Source organism: Scyliorhinus torazame, chromosome 3 (assembly GCF_047496885.1).
Source record: "Scyliorhinus torazame isolate Kashiwa2021f chromosome 3, sScyTor2.1, whole genome shotgun sequence".
Classification (NCBI taxonomy): domain Eukaryota; kingdom Metazoa; phylum Chordata; class Chondrichthyes; order Carcharhiniformes; family Scyliorhinidae; genus Scyliorhinus; species Scyliorhinus torazame.
Window position 1 is genome coordinate 363,424,739 of NC_092709.1, and position 15,176 is coordinate 363,439,914.

General features: G+C 47.7%; 1 protein-coding gene across 1 annotated transcript in view; it reads right to left on the reverse strand.

Annotated features, from left to right (window-relative positions):
- Window positions 1-15,176, reverse strand: part of LOC140409442 (disintegrin and metalloproteinase domain-containing protein 12-like) — a 995,079-nt gene that overhangs the window by 290,585 nt on the left and 689,318 nt on the right. The window lies entirely within an intron of this gene.

Genomic DNA, 15,176 nt, shown 5'->3' on the forward strand with positions numbered 1-15,176 from the left:
CTGGGTTAGGGAACTGGAGCTGGAGTTGGATGAACTTCGGATCATTCGGGAGGCAGAAGGGGTCATAGATAGAAGCTTCAGGGAATTAGTTACACCAAAGATTGGAGATAGGTGGGTAACTGTAAGAGGGACTGGGAAGAAGCAGTCAGTGCAGGGATCCCCTGCGGTCGTTCCCCTGAGAAACAAGTATACCGCTTTGGATACTTGTGGGGGGGGGGGACTTACCAGGGGTAAGCCATGGGGTACGGGCCTCTGGCATGGAGTCTGTCCCTGTTGCTCAGAAGGGAAGGGGGGAGAGGAGCAGAGCATTAGTAATTGGGGACTCTATAGTCAGGGGCACAGATAGGAGATTTTGTGGGAGCGTGAGAGACTCACGTTTGGTATGTTGCCTCCCAGGTGCAAGGGTACGTGATGTCTCGGTTCGTGTTTTCCGGGTCCTTAGGGGGAGGGGGAGCAGCCCCAAGTCGTGGTCCACATTGGCACTAACGACATAGGTAGGAAAGGGGACAAGGATGTCAGGCAGGCTTTCAGGGAGCTAGGATGGAAGCTCAGAACTAGAACAAACAGAGTTGTTATCTCTGGGTTGTTGCCCGTGCCACGTGATAGTGAGATGAGGAATAGGGAGAGAGAGCAATTAAACACGTGGCTACAGGGATGGTGCAGGCGGGAGGGATTCAGATTTCTGGATAACTGGGGCTCTTTCTGGGGAAGGTGGGACCTCTACAGACAGGATGGTCTACATCTGAACCTGAGGGGCACAAATATCCTGGGGGGGGAGATTAGTTAGTGCTCTTTGGGGGGGTTTAAACTAATTCAGCAGGGGCAAGGGAACCTGGATTGTAGTTTTAGGGTACGGGAGATTGAGAGTACAGAGGGCAGGAGCACAGATTTGACGTCGCAGGAGGGGGCCAGTGTTCAGGTAGGTGGTTTGAAGTGTGTCTACATCAATGCCAGGAGTATACGAAATAAGGTAGAGGAACTGGCAGCATGGGTTAGTACCTGGGACTTCGATGTTGTGGCCATTTCGGAGACATGGATAGAGCAGAGACAGGAATGGATGTTGCAGGTTCCGGGGTTTAGGTGTTTTAGTAAGCTCAGAGAAGGAGGCAAAAGAGGGGGAGGTGTGGCGCTGCTAGTCAAGAGCAGTATTACGGTGGCGGAGAGGATGCTAGATGGGGACTCATCTTCCGAGGCAGTATGGGCTGAGGTTAGAAACATGAAAGGAGAGGTCACACTGTTGGGAGTCTTCTATAGGCCTCCAAATAGTTCTAGGGATGTAGAGGAAAGGATGGCGAGGATGATCCTGGATAAGAGCGAAAGTAACAGGGTAGTTATTATGGGAGACTTTAACTTTCCAAATATTGACTGGAAAATATATAGCTCGAGTACATTAGATGGGTCGTTTTTTGTACAGTGTGTGCAGGAGGGTTTCCTGACACAATATGTTGACAGGCCAACAAGAGGCGAGGCCACGTTGGATTTGGTTTTGGGTAATGAACCAGGCCAGGTGTTGGATTTGGAGGTAGGAGAGCACTTTGGGGACAGTGACCACAATTCGGTGACGTTTACGTTAATGATGGAAAGGGATAAGTATACACCGCAGGGCAAGAGTTATAGCTGGGGGAAGGGCAATTATGATGCCATTAGACGTGACTTGGGGGGGATAAGGTGGAGAAGTAGGTTGCAAGTGTTGGGCACACTGGACAAGTGGGGCTTGTTCAAGGATCAGCTACTGCGTGTTCTTGATAAGTATGTACCGGTCAGGCAGGGAGGAAGGCGTCGAGCGAGGGAACCGTGGTTTACCAAAGAAGTGGAATCTCTTGTTAAGAGGAAGAAGGAGGCCTATGTGAAGATGAGGTGTGAAGTTTCAGTTGGGGCGATGGATAGTTACAAGGTAGCGAGGAAGGATCTAAAGAGAGAGCTAAGACGAGCAAGGAGGGGACATGAGAAGTATTTGGCAGGTAGGATCAAGGAAAACCCAAAAGCTTTCTATAGGTATGTCAGGAATAAGCGAATGACTAGGGAAAGAGTAGGACCAGTCAAGGACAGGGATGGGAAGTTGTGTGTGGAGTCTGAAGAGATAGGCGAGATACTAAATGAATATTTTTCGTCAGTATTCACTCAGGAAAAAGATAATGTTGTGGAGGAGAATGCTGAGACCCAGGCTAATAGAATAGATGGCATTGAGGTACGTAGGGAAGAGGTGTTGGCAATTCTGGACAGGCTGAAAATAGATAAGTCCCCGGGTCCTGATGGGATTTATCCTAGGATTCTCTGGGAGGCCAGGGAAGAGATTGCTGGACCTTTGGCTTTGATTTTTATGTCATCATTGGCTACAGGAATAGTGCCAGAGGACTGGAGGATAGCAAATGTGGTCCCTTTGTTCAAAAAGGGGAGCAGAGACAACCCCGGCAACTATAGACCGGTGAGCCTCATGTCTGTAGTGGGTAAAGTCTTGGAGGGGATTATAAGAGACAAGATTTATAATCATCTAGATAGGAATAATATGATCAGGGATAGTCAGCATGGCTTTGTGAAGGGTAGGTCATGCCTCACAAACCTTATCGAGTTCTTTGAGAAGGTGACTGAACAGGTAGACGAGGGTAGAGCAGTTGATGTGGTGTATATGGATTTCAGCAAAGCGTTTGATAAGGTTCCCCACAGTAGGCTATTGCAGAAAATACGGAGGCTGGGGATTGAGGGTGATTTAGAGATGTGGATCAGAAATTGGCTAGCTGAAAGAAGACAGAGGGTGGTGGTTGATGGGAAATATTCAGAATGGAGTTCAGTTACAAGTGGAGTACCACAAGGATCTGTTCTGGGGCCGTTGCTGCTTGTCATTTTTATCAATGACCTAGAGGAGGGTGCAGAAGGGTGGGTGAGTAAATTTGCAGACGATACTAAAGTCGGTGGTGTTGTCGATAGTGTGGAAGGATGTAGCATGTTACAGAGGGATATAGATAAGCTGCAGAGCTGGGCTGAGAGGTGGCAAATGGAGTTTAATGTAGAGAAGTGTGAGGTGATTCACTTTGGAAGGAATAACAGGAATGCGGAATATTTGGCTAATGGTAAAGTTCTTGGAAGTGTGGATGAGCAGAGGGATCTAGGTGTCCATGTACATAGATCCCTGAAAGTTGCCACCCAGGTTGATAGGGTTGTGAAGAAGGCCTATGGAGTGTTGGCCTTTATTGGTAGAGGGATTGAGTTCCGGAGTCAGGAGGTCATGTTGCAGCTGTACAAAACTCTGGTACGGCCGCATTTGGAGTATTGCGTACAGTTCTGGTCACCACATTATAGGAAGGATGTGGAGGCTTTGGAGCGGGTGCAGAGGAGATTTACCAGGATGTTGCCTGGTATGGAGGGAAAATCTTATGAGGAAAGGCTGATGGACTTGAGGTTATTTTCGTTGGAGAGAAGAAGGTTAAGAGGAGACTTAATAGAGGCATACAAAATGATCAGGGGGTTGGATAGGGTGGACAGTGAGAGCCTTCTCCCGCGGATGGATATGGCTGGCACGAGGGGACATAACTTTAAACTGAGGGGTAATAGATATAGGACAGAGGTCAGAGGTAGGTTCTTTACGCAAAGAGTAGTGAGGCCGTGGAATGCCCTACCTGCTACAGTAGTGAACTCGCCAACATTGAGGGCATTTAAAAGTTTATTGGATAAATATATGGATGATAATGGCATAGTGTAGGTTAGATGGCTTTTGTTTCGGTGCAACATCGTGGGCCGAAGGGCCTGTCCTGCGCTGTATTGTTCTATGTTCTATGTTCTATGTAATTTCTCTACCAGGCGCCGGTAGCGAGCCTGTGCATGAACCGGTTGAGGTGGGTATTTTAAGTTACATAAGAACATCAGAACTAGTAGCAGGAGTCGGCCATCTGGCCCCTCGAGCCTGCTCCGCCATTCAATGAGATCATGGCTGATCTTTTGTGGACTCAGCTCCACTTTCCGGCCCGAACTCCATAACCCTTAATCCCTTTATTCTTCAAAAAACTATCTATCTTTATCTTAAAAACATTTAATGAAGGAGCCTCTACTGCTTCACTGGGCAAGGAATTCCATAGATTCACAACCCTTTGGGTGAAGAAGTTCCTCCTAAACTCAGTCCTAAATCTACTTCCCCTTATTTTGAGGCTATGCCCCCTGGTTCTGCTTTCACCCGCCAGTGGAAACAACCTGCCCGCATCGATCCTATCTATTCCCTTCATAATCTTATACACCGAGGGCCGAGGCAGGGGTGCCCCCTCTCCCCGTTGCTGTTCGCGCTGGCTTTCGAGCCGTTGGCCATGGCGCTGAGAGCATCAAGGAATTGGCAGGGCCTGGTTCGGGGGGGTGGGGGGGGTGGGGGGTGGAGGTGCATCGGGTTTCGCTGTACGCGGACGATCTGCTCTTGTACATCTCGGACCCGGTGGACGGGTTGGGGAAGGTTATGCAGATCTTGAGGGAATTTGGCAGGTTTTCGGGGTATAAATTGAACATGGGAAAAAGTGAATTGTTCGTGATCCAGGCAAGGGGGCAGGAGAGGAGCCTGAAGGAGCTGCCGCTCAAGGTGGTAGAGAGGAGCTTTCGCTACCTGGGAATACAGGTGGCTCGGAAATGGGAGGCATTACACAAGCTCAAGCTAACCCGGCTGGTAGACAAATGGAAGGGGACATTAAAAGATGGGATAGGCTCCCGCTTTTGCTGGCGGGGAGGGAACAGGCCGTGAAAATGACGGTCCTCCCCAGATTTCTGTTTGTTTTCCAGTGCCTCCCCATCTTCATCCCCAAGGCCTTTTTTAAGTGGGTGAACAAGATCATTTTGGGCTTTGTGTGGGTGAATAAAACCCCGCGAGTGAAGAAAATGTTGCTGGAGCGCAGTCGGGGGGAGGGTGGGTTGGCGCTGCCGAAAGTCTGCAACTACTACTGGGCGGCGAATATAGCGATGATTAGGAAGTGGGTAATGGGGGAGGGGTCGGCATGGGAGCGGATGGAGGCGGCGTCATGCAAAGGCACCAGTTTGGGAGCACTGGTAACGGCACCTCTGCCATTCTCGCCGGCCCGTTACTCCACTAGCCCGGTGGTGGTGGCGTCATTGAGGATCTGGGGGCAATGGAGGAGGTGTAAGGTGGAGGGTGCGTCAGTCTGGACCCCGATTTGCAATAACCACAGGTTCGCACCGGGCAGGATAGATGGCTGGTTCCGGAGCTGGCAGAGAGCAGGAATTAGACGGATGGGAGATCTATTCATAGACGGGAGCTTTCCCAGTCTGTAGGCGCTGGAGGACAAGTTCAAGTTGCCGCCGGGGAATGGTTTCAGATATTTGCAAGTCCGGGACTTTCTGAGGAAACTGATGTTGGCTTTCCCGCTGATGCCGCCACGAGGGATACAGGACAGAGTAGTGTCCGGTACCTGGGTGGGGGAGGGGAAAGTGTCGGATATCGATCAGGAGCTGCTGGAGGCGGAGGAGACCCCGGTGGAGGAAGGGCAAGTGGGAGGAGGAGCTAGGTGGGGAGTTAGAGGCGGGTCTGTGGGCAGACGCCCTAAGCAGGGTTAATTCTCCTCCTCGTGTGACAGGCTCAGTCTCATACAGTTTAAGGTGGGTCACCGGGCACACATGACGGCGGCGAGGATGTGCACGTTTTTCGGGGTGGAAGACAGATGTGCGAGGTGTGCGGGGAGCCCAGCAAACCATGTCCACATGTTTTGGGCGTGCCCGAAGCTCAGAGGGTTTTGACAGGGTTTTGCTAAAGCAATGTCCAGGGTGCTGGAACCGCGGGAGGTGCCGAGTCCGGAGGTGGCCATCTTTGGAGTGTCGGAAGATCCGGGAGTTCAGGGGGTGAAAGAGGCGGCGTTTTGGCCTTTGCCTCCTGGTAGCCCGGAGACGGATCCTGTTAATGTGGAGGGACTGGAAGCCCCCGAGTGTGGAGACCCGGGTCAGTGACATGGCTGGGTTTCTCAGGCTGGAGAAAATAAAGTTCGCCCTCAGAGGGTCAATGTTGTGGTTCTGCCGGAGGGGGCAGCCGTTCGTCGACTTTCTCGGGGAAAATTAAAATGTGGGGAGAAGCAGCTTTCCGAACGGGGGGGGGGGGGGGGGTGCAATATGGTTGAGGGATGTACAGAAGGGGTTGGGTGGGAAATGTCTTTTTTACCATGTTGATGTTTATTTTATTATTATTGCATTTGTTATTGTTATAGAAATTTTGCAAATACTTCAATAAAAATATTTTTTTTAAAAAAATGTCTGGTGGATGGGTTTCGACACAGATATCGCGATGTTGGTTCAGCAGTGCTCTATCTGTCACGAGTACCAGAAGCTCCCTGTGGTGGCACCTCTACACCCTTGGGGGTGCCCTTGGGCTTGTGCACACGCTGATTGCAGTGTTGCATTCCTGGCTTTGATGTTTCCCGTCCTGATTGTCGCCCACCCCAAGCGACTGGAGGTCCATATGATGACAACGATCACCTTCCATGCGACCATGGAATCCCACTTGTGTTTGCGACCAATAGCGGGGCCTCTTTCACAAGTGCAATGCTTGTTGCATCCATGAAAGGCAACAGGATTCAGTATGGCAGCACTGCCCTCTACATCCAGCATCAAATGACTGATTAGTCGAGGGTGTCTTTGGACTTTGAGGGGGAGGAATATAATATGGGACTTACGGTGTGGGAATGCTTCTGCTCATCGTGGACTTGCTGAGTATGAACCCCACACTGAGGGGCGGGGAACTCCATTTAGCACGGTATAAAAGGTCGGGTAGGAAGATGTCGACAAGAAAGAGACCTGGTAGAGATCAATTGGGAAATGTATCTCCCATTATTACAAATAAATCAAAGTTCTTTATTTTACTCGCTGTGGATTCCCCATGTCCTTATTAAAGTAACCTAACATAGCATTTAGATTAAATTGTAGTCTCAGGGGTGGGACCTACCCAATCAATCAGGCTATTTGTGGGAGGGGATTCCACAAGTTCCCAACTCTCTGAGAGAAGAAGTTCTTCCTCATCCCAGTCCTGAATGGCTGACCCCTTATTCTTCGGCTGTGACCCCGAGTTCTGGACATTCCCAACATCCGGAACATTTTTCCCGCATCCAGCCTGTCCAGTCCCATCCGGATTTTAGATGTTTCTATGAGATCCCCTCTCATTCTCCTAAACTGCAGTGAGTACAAGCCTCGTCTATCTAATCTTCCTTCATATGTCAGTCTCACCATATCTTATGTGCGACCTTGTCAAAAGCCTTTTGAAAGTCCAGATACACAACATCCACTGGTTCACCCTTATCCACTCTACTGGTCACATCCTTTAAAAATTCCAGAAGATTTGTCGAGCGTGATTTCCCTTTAGTGAATCCAGGCTGACTGGGACCATTCCTGTCCCCACTTTCCAAATGCTCAGTTATTTCATCGTTAACAATTGACTCCAGCATTTTCCCCACCACTGATGTCAGGCTAACCGGTCTATGATTCCCTGTTTTCTCTCTCCCTCCTTTTTTAATAGGTGGGGTTACATTAGCTACCCTCCAATCCATTGGAGCTCTTCCAGAGGCTAGAGAATGCTGGAAAATAATCACCAATGTGTCCACTATTTCTAAAGCCACTTCCTTCAGTTCGCTGGGATGCAGAGCATCAGACCCTGGGACTCGAAGTTTAAATCCCATCAATTTCCCCAATGCAATTTCCTGACTAATAAGGATTTCCTTCAGTTCCTCCTTCACGCTGACCCTCTGTGCTCGAGTATTTCCGGGAGGTTCTTTGTGTCCTCCTGAGTGAAGACAGATCCAAAGTACTTGTTCAACTGGTCTGCCATCTCTATTGCCCAGTATGAATTCACCTGATTGTAACGGTAAGGGACCTACATTTGTCTTCACCAGTCTTTTTCCCTTCACAGATCTATAGAAGCTTTTGCAGTCAGGTTTCATGTTTTCTACAAGTTTACTCTTGCATTCTACTTTCCCTTCCGAATTAAACCCTTTGTCCTGCTCTGCTGAATTTTACATTTCTCCCAGTCCTCAGGCTTGCTGATTTTTCCGGCCAATTTATTTGCCTCCTCTTTGGCTTTAACATTATCCCTGTTTTCCCTGGTTATCCATGGTTGAGCCACTTTCCCTGTCTTACTCTTGCTCCAGACAGGAATGTACAATTGTTGAAGTTCATCCCTGTGTTCTTTAAATGTCTGCCATTGCCTATCCACCGTCAACCTCTTAAGGATCTTTTTACAGCTTATCCTAGCCAATAGAACATAGACCATAGAACATTACAGCGCAGTACAGGCCCTTCGGCCCTCAATGTTGCGCCGACCTGTGAAACCACTCTAAAGCCCATCTACACTATTCCCTTATCGTCCATATGTCTATCCAATGACCATTTGAATGCCCTTAGTGTTGGCGAGTCCACTACTGTAGCAGGCAGGGCATTCCACACCCTTACTACTCTCTGAGAAAAGAACCTACCTCTGACATCTGTCCTATATCTATCTCCCCTCAACTTAAAGCTAAGTTCCCTTGTGCTAGACATCACCATCCGAGGAAAAAGGCTCTCACTGTCCACCCTATCTAATCCTCTGATCATCTTGTATGCCTCAATTAAGTCACCTCTTAACCTTCTTCTCTCTAACGAAAACAGCCTCAAGTCCCTTAGCCTTTCCTCATAAGATCTTCCCTCCATACCAGGCAACATTCTGGTAAATCTCCTCTGCACCCTTTCCAATGCTTCCACATCCTTCCTATAATGCGGCGACCAGAATTGCACGCAATACTCCAAATGCGGCCGCACCAGAGTTTTGTACAGCTGCAACATGACCTCATGGCTCCGAAACTCAATCCCTCTACCAATAAAAGTGAACACACCGTACGCCTTCTTAACAACCCTCTCAACCTGGGTGGCAACTTTCAGGGATCTATGTACATGGACACCGAGATCTCTCTGCTCATCCACACTGCCAAGAATCTTACCATTAGCCCAGTACTCTGTCTTCCTGTTATTCCTTCCAAAATGAATCACCTCACACTTTTCTGCATTAAACTCCATTTGCCACATCTCAGCCCAGTGCTGCAGCTTATCTATGTCCCTCTGTAACTTGTAACATCCTTCTGCACTGTCCACAACTCCACCGACTTTAGTGTCATCTGCAAATTTACTCACCCATCCTTCTACGCCCTCCTCCAGGTCATTTATAAAAATAACAAACAGCAATGGCCCCAAAACAGATCCTTGTGGGTCACCACTAGTAACTGGACTCCAGTCTGAACATTTCCCATCAACCACCACCCTTTGTCTTCTTCCAGCTAGCCAATTTTTGATCCAAACTGTTAAATCACCCTGAATCCCATGCCTCCATATTTTCTGCAGTAGCCTACCGTTCATACCATCAAAGATAACTTTCTTAAGTTCAGAACCCTAGTCTCATACTTAACTGTGTCACTCTCTATCTTACTGAAGAACTCTACCATATTATGGTCACTGTTCCCCAAAGAATCTCGCACCACAACGTTGCGAATTAATCCTCTAGCATTGCCCAATACCCAGTCAAGGATGGCCTGCTCTCTGGTTTGTTCCTCGACTATTGGTTGAGAAAATTATCCCTTATATATACCAGGAAATCCTCCTCCAATCGTATTGCTACCAGATTGATTAGCCCAATCAATATGCAGATTGAAATCACCCATAATACTGCTGTACCTCTGAAGCTCTGCATCCCAGAGTACTTAAGGAAGTGGCCCTAGAAATAGTGGACACATTTGAAATTAGCAAACGTGACACCACTGTTTAAAAAAGTAGGTAGGCAGAAAGTGGGTAATTATAGGCCAGTGAGTTTAACTTCGGTAGTGGGGAAGATGCTGGAATCTATCATCAAGTAAGAAATAGCGAGGCATCTGGATGGAAATTGTCCCATTGGGCAGACGCAGCATGGGTTCATAAAGGGCAGGTCGTGCCTAACTAATTTAGTGGAATTTTTTGAGGACATTAACAGTGCGATAGATAACGGGGAGCCAATGGATGTGGTATATCTGGATTTCCAGAAAGCCTTTGACAAGGTGCCACACAAAAGGTTGCTGCATAAGATAAAGATGCATGGCATTAAGGGGAAAGTAGTAGCATGGATAGAGGATTAGTTAATTAATAGAAAGTAAAGAGTGGGGATTAATGGGTGTTTCTCTGGTTGGCAATCAGTAGCTAGTGGTGTCCCTCAGGGATCAGTGTTGGGCCCACAATTGTTCACAATTTACATAGATGATTTGGAGTTGGGGACCAAGAGCAATGTGTCCACGTTTGCAGACAACACTAAGATGAGTGGTAAAGGAAAAAGTGCAGAGGATACTGGAAGTCTTCAGAGGGATTTGGATAGGCTAAGTGAATGGGCTAGGGTCTGGCAGATGGAATACAATGTTGACAAATGTGAGGTTATCCATTTTGGTAGGAATAACAGCAAAAGGGATTATTATTTAAATGATAACATATTAAAACGTGCTGCTGTGCAGAGGGACCTGGGTGTCCTAGTGCATGAGTCACAAAAAGTTGGTTTACAGGTGCAACAGGTGATTAAGAAGGCAAATGGATTTTTGTCCTTCATTGCCAAAGGGATGGAGTTTAAGACTAGGGAGGTTCTGCTGCAATTGTCTAAGGTGTTAGTGAGGCCACACCTGGAGTATTGTGTTCAGTTTTGGTCTCCTTACTTGAGAAAGGACGTACTGGCACTGGGGGGTGTGCAGAGGAGATTCACTAGGTTAATCCCAGAGCTGAAGGGGTTGGATTACGAGGCGAGGTTGAGTAGACTGGGACTGTACCCGTTAGAATTTAGAAGGATGCAAGGGGATCTTATAGAAACATATAAAATTATGAAGGGAATAGATAGGATAGATGCGGGCAGGTTGTTTCCACTGGTGGGTGAAAGCAGAACGAGGGGGCATAGCCTCAAAATAAGGGGAAGTAGATTTAGGACTGAGTTTAGGAGGAATTTCTTCACCCAAAGGGTTGTGAATCTATGGAATTCCTTGCCCAGTGAAGCAGTAGAGGCTCCTTCATTAAATGTTTTTAAGATAAAGATAGATAGTTTTTTGAAGAACAAAGGGATTAAGGGTTATGGTGTTCGGGCCGGAAAGTGGAGCTGAGTCCACAAAAGACCAGCCATGATCTCATTGAATGGCGGAGCAGGCTCGAGGGGCAGATGGCCGACTCCTGCTCCTAGTTCTGATGTTCTTATGTACCCTAACTGCGCGCATCTCTAATTTCCTGTTTGATGCCATCCCCAACCTCACAACTACTGTTCGGTGGTCTGTACACCACTGACGTTTTTTGCCCTTTGGTGTTCCGCAGCTCTACCCATACAGATTCCACATCATCCACGCTAATGTCCTTACTTACTATTCTGTTAGTCTCCTCTTTAACTAGCACCACTACCCAACCTCCCTTTCCTTTCCTTCTATCTTTCCTGAATATTGGATACCCCTGGATATTGAGCTCCCATCCTTGGACACTCTAGAGCCAGGTTTCCGTGATCCCAATCGCATCATATCCGTTAATGATTGCCAGCGCAGTTAATTCATCAACCTTGTTACAAATGCTCCTCACATTAAGACACAGAGCCTTCAGGCCTGTTTTTTGAGATTTATTACCCTTTTAGAATTCTGATGTAATGTGGCCCTTTTTGATTTTTGTCTTTGCTTTCTCTGCCTTCCACTTTTCTCTTCACTGCCTTTTGTTTCTGTCCCCACCTTACTTCACTCCGATTTTCAGCATCAGTTCCCATCCCCCTGCCGTACTAGTTTCAACCCTCCCCAACAACACGAGCAAACATTCCCCGAGGACATTGGTTCCGGTTCTGCCACATGTTGACCGTCCGATCTGTACTGGTCCGACCTACCCCAGAACCGGTTCCAATGTCCGAGGGATTTGAATCCCTCCCTCTTGCACAACCCTCAAACCACCTGTTCATCTTATCTATTCTGACATTCCTACTCTGACTAACTCATGGCACTGTCTGCAATCCTGAGATTACTACCTTTGAGGTCATACATTTTAGTTTAAATCCTAACTCCCTAATTTCAGCTTGTTGGACCTCATCCCATTTTTTATCTATATTGGTGGTGCCGAGATGCACCACGACAGCTGGCTGTTCACCCTCTCCCTCCAGGATGCCTTGCAGCCGCTCCGAGACATCTTTGACCCTTGCACCAGGGAGGCAACGTACCATCCTGGAGTCTCGTTTGCAGCTGCAGAAACTTCTATCCATTTCCCTTAAAAACCCTATCACTATAGCTCTACCATTCTTTTTCCTACCCTCCTGTGTAGCAGAGCCAGCCACAGCACCTTGAACCTGGCTGCTGCCACCTTCCCCTGGTGAGCCATCTCCCCAACAGTATCCAAAAATGTATAGAACATAGAACATAGAACATTACAGCGCAGTACAGGCCCTTCGGCCCACGATGTTGCGCCGACCTGTGAAACCACTCTAAAGCCCATCTACACTATTCCTTTATCGTCCATATGTCTATCCAATGACCATTTGAATGTCCTTAGTGTTGGCGAGTTCACTACTGTTGCAGGCAGGGCACTCCACGCCCTTACTACTCTCTGAGTAAAGAACCTACCTCTGACATCTGTCCTATATCCATCACCCCTCAATTTAAAGTTATGTCCTCTCGTGCTAGACATCACCATCTGAGGAAAAAGGCTCTCACTGTCCACCCTATCCAATCCTCTGATCATCTTGTATGCCTCAATTAAGTCACCTCTTAACCTTCTTCTCGCTAACGAAAACAGCCTCAAGTCCCTCAGCCTTACCTCATAAGATCTTCCCTCCATACCAGGCAACATTCTGGTAAATCTTCTCTGTACCCTTTCCAATGCTTCCACATCCTTCCTATAATGCGGCGACCAGAATTGCACGTAATACTCCAAATGCGGCCGCACCAGAGCGTTGTATAGCTGCAACATGACCTCATGGCTCCTAAACTCAATCCCTCTACCAATAAAAGCTAACACACCGTGCACCTTCTTAACAACCCTCTCAACCTGGGTGGCAACTTTCAGGGATCTATGTACATGGACACCGAGATCTCCCTGCTCATCCACACTGCCAAGAATCTTACCATTAGCCCAGTACTCTGTCTTCCTGTTATTCCTTCCAAAATGAATCACCTCACACTTTTCTGCATTAAACTCCATTTGCCACCTCTCAGCCCATCGCTGCAGCTTATCTATGTCCCTCTGTAACTTGTAACATCCTTCTGCACTGTCCACAACTCCACCGACTTTAGTGTCATCTGCAAATTTACACACCCATCCTTCTATGCCCTCCTCCAGATTATTTATAATAATGACAAACAGCAGTGGCCCCAAAACAGATCCTTGTGGTACGCCACTAGTAACTGGACTCCTGTCTGAACATTTCCCATCAACCACCACCCTTTGTCTTCTTCCAGCTAGCTAATTTCTGATACAAACTGCTAAATCGCCCTGAATTCCATGCCTCCGTATTTACTGCAGTAGCCTACCATGGGGAACCTTAGCAAACGCTTTACTGAAATCCATATACACCACATCAACTGCTTTACCCTCATCCACCTGTTTGGTCACCTTCTCAAAGAATTCTATAAGGTTTGTGAGGCACGACCTACCCTTCACAAAACCGTGTTGACTATCTCTAATCAAATTATTCCTTTCTAGATGATTATACATCCTATCACTTATAAACCTTTCCAAGATTTTTCCCACAACAGAAGTAAGGCTCACTGGTCTATAGTTACCGGGGTTGTCTCTACTCCCCTTCTTGAACAAGGGGACAACATTTGCTATCCTCCAGTCTTCTGGCACTATTCCTGTAGACAAAGATGACTTAAAGATCAAGGCCAAAGGCTCAGCAATCTCCTCCCTAGCTTCCCAGAGAATCCTAGGATAAATCCCATCCGGCCCAGGTGACTTATCTATTTTCGCACTTTCCAGAATTGCTAACACCTCCTCCTTATGAACCTCAAGCCCTGCTAGTCTAGTAGCCTGAATCTCAGTATTCTCCTCGACAACATTGTCTTTTTCCTGTGTGAATACTGACGAAAAATATTCATTTCGCACCTCTCCTATCTCCTCGGACTCCAAGCACAACTTCCCACTACTGTCCTTGGCTGGCCCTACTCTTACCCTAGTCATTCTTTTATTCTATTCATGACTGTTGTATTGGAGGGAGATGCCCACAGGGGACGCCTGCACTGCCTTCCTACTGTTCCTCTGTCTGGAGGTCACCCATTCCCTGTCTTCCTCATTAATTTGTATCCTTGGAGTGACTAACTTATTGAACATGCTATCCATGATTTCCTCAGCATCGCGGATGTTCCAAAGCTAATCTATGCGCAGCTCCAGAACTGTCAAGCGGGCTGACAGGAGCGGCAGTTGGACACACTTCCTGCACGTGAAGGAGTCAGGGACACCGGAAGGGTCCCCGAATTCCCACATCGCACAGGAGGAGCATGACACGGGCTTGGGATCTCCTGCCGTGACTTAACCCTGAGGTTAACTTCACAACAATGCGAAGCGAGAATAAAAGAAAAGAAAAAAGAAAAAGAAAAACTACTTACCAGTCACCAGCCAATCACTTTCCTGCTGGCCATGATCTGCTGGCCATGATATCCTTCTTTACCTTTGCTTCTCCTCCTCACAGTGACTTTTTTTTGGTTAGAGCAGGAAGGAGGGATGAAAATACTAATGTAGTGCTTCGGGGTTAACCGCTCCTTGACACTAATTCTTCAGCTACACACAGTACAGTCGAGGTGACTGAGTTGACTTCTCCCAGAATCCTTTTCTGCCGCCTCTACTGGATGAATTTCCGCCTGTTTGTCGCTGCAGTGGTTCGTTGGCTACCCACAGCACAATTGAGGTGCTGAGCTCCCTCATCATGGATGATGGAGGTCTTTGTGGAGCCTCCTCTCTCATGAGCTATTGTCTGACACCATTCACGGTTGGATGTGGCAGCACTGCAGAGCTTAGATCTGATCCATTGATTGTCGAATTTCTTAACTCTGTGCAAAGAACAAAGAACAATGCAGCACAGGAACAGGCCCTTCGGCCCTCCAAGCCTGCGCCAAACACGTGTCCTATCCAGACCAACTGCCAGTATCCTATTACACCCCGTCTGTTCATGTGCAAACAACTAGGAACAATACAGCGCAGGAACAATTACTTGACAACATAAGAAGTTTGTA